At 32.4% G+C, this 1,747-nt stretch overlaps 1 protein-coding gene across 1 annotated transcript in view; it reads right to left on the bottom strand.

Annotated features, from left to right (window-relative positions):
* Positions 1 to 1,747, bottom strand: part of SEMA3E (semaphorin 3E) — a 240,583-nt gene that overhangs the window by 87,770 nt on the left and 151,066 nt on the right. The gene's annotated exons all lie outside the window — the stretch shown is intronic.

The following is a 1,747-nucleotide window of genomic DNA, read 5'->3' as shown; positions in this document are numbered from 1 at the left end:
AGGAAAATATGGTCATTATGAATAAAACTTTGGGGGAGTGCTCAGTATGGAAATGGAAAATATATAAAATGAAGGTTCTAAAATTGAAAAGTATAGTAACAGTATGAACCACTAATGGGGTGGGCTTAATAACATATTGGAGATATCAGAAGAAAGGATTAATGAATTTGAAAATAAATCAATCGAATTTGAAAAACACAGTAAAAAAAAGATTGAACAAAAATGAACAAAATCTCACTGATCCGTCTGATCTGTGGGACAATGCCCAACAGTATATCAAATTATATATATACATATATATGTGTATGTGTGTGTGTGTGTTTGCATGTGTGTGTATATATATCCCGGAAGAAGAATAAGAAAATAAAGAAGATATATTATTTGAAATAATGACCAAAACTTTGTCAAATTAGGTGCAAAACATAAATTTCTGTATCCAAGAACCTTGCTATTTATGCAAAACATAAATTTCTGTATCCAAGAACCCTGGTATTCCAAGAAATATAAATACCAATCTCCCCACCACATAAGTACACTATAGGCGCACCATAGAAAAACACATATTACACATCACGCACATAGACACACTATGGAAAAAGTGCTGAAAACCAAAATATTTGAAAATCTTTATCTAAAAGATAAAACAATTACAAACAGGGTAATGTCGATATGAATGAAATCTGAGTTTATATCAGAAAGAGATAGAAGAGAATAAAGCATTTTTGAGATGATGAAAGAAAAAAAAATAACGCAGTATTCCATATCGAGGGAAAATACTTTTCAAAAACAAAATAAAAGCATTTTTAGATAAATGAAAACTGAGAGAATTTGTTTCCAATTGTTCTGTATCTCAGATGCATACACTCTGACTTCGTACATCTGTATACATGTGTTTGTGTATACATATGTATGTTTATGTGTATATACATATGTATACTTTTTACATTTGTATATATGTAAATATACTGACTTTGCAATGGACTGATTTGTCTTCCACAACTCTGTCTAAAGTTCTCCTGTTACATCATCTGTACTGTTTCTTTAAAATAATTCAGTAAATACGCTGATATGTTTATGCATGCTACTTAGCTTTAACCTACAACTCAGGGTGATTAGTTAAGATTTAAAATACGCTAATCAAAAACTCTGCCTATAAGGACACTTAACAGCTGAAGTACCTCAGTCAGGGCACTCTCCAGAGACAGCTTACAGTAAGCACTTCAGATATTAATTATATGTGCACTTGAGTGTTAACTAAGTATAAGGAATATCAGGAATAATTTTTCACTAGTGAAATGAATGTTGGTCTTTATATGTGCAGGCTGAAAATATTTTATAGTCACTGCTGTCCTTTCTTATAAGTGGAGTAGAAGAATCAAGAGTCTAGCTGCTTAACTACAGAATACCTAGAGCTCTACTTTATCTGTGTCCTGTTTTAACGTAGAATTCTGCCTTTGGACCTAAATGAAAAATAACAGATCTTGACGTCAGAATATTGTTTAATATGCTTCAGAGTGAAACCTTGCTGTAAGGTGCTTGAAAATGTGCCTAAAATAAATGAGAGTTGAAAGTTGACCCAGTTTGTTGAAACTGGTTATATGACTGATCTTTGAGCCTGCTTGTTAGTAAATTTTATGTGTGTGGCAGAATTCTGTTGAGATTCGCTCTCATTATACCACATCACTCAATGGTGGATTCTGGGGGGAAGATATGTATATAGCTCTCACCCAGTCATATTTAGCTTGTC

The sequence above is a fragment of the Pteropus vampyrus genome, unplaced genomic scaffold (genome assembly GCF_000151845.1).
Source record: "Pteropus vampyrus isolate Shadow unplaced genomic scaffold, Pvam_2.0 Scaffold4, whole genome shotgun sequence".
Lineage (NCBI taxonomy): Eukaryota > Metazoa > Chordata > Mammalia > Chiroptera > Pteropodidae > Pteropus > Pteropus vampyrus.
The sequence above is the reverse complement of the archived record's forward strand: the minus strand, read 5'-3'. Positions and strand labels throughout refer to the sequence as shown.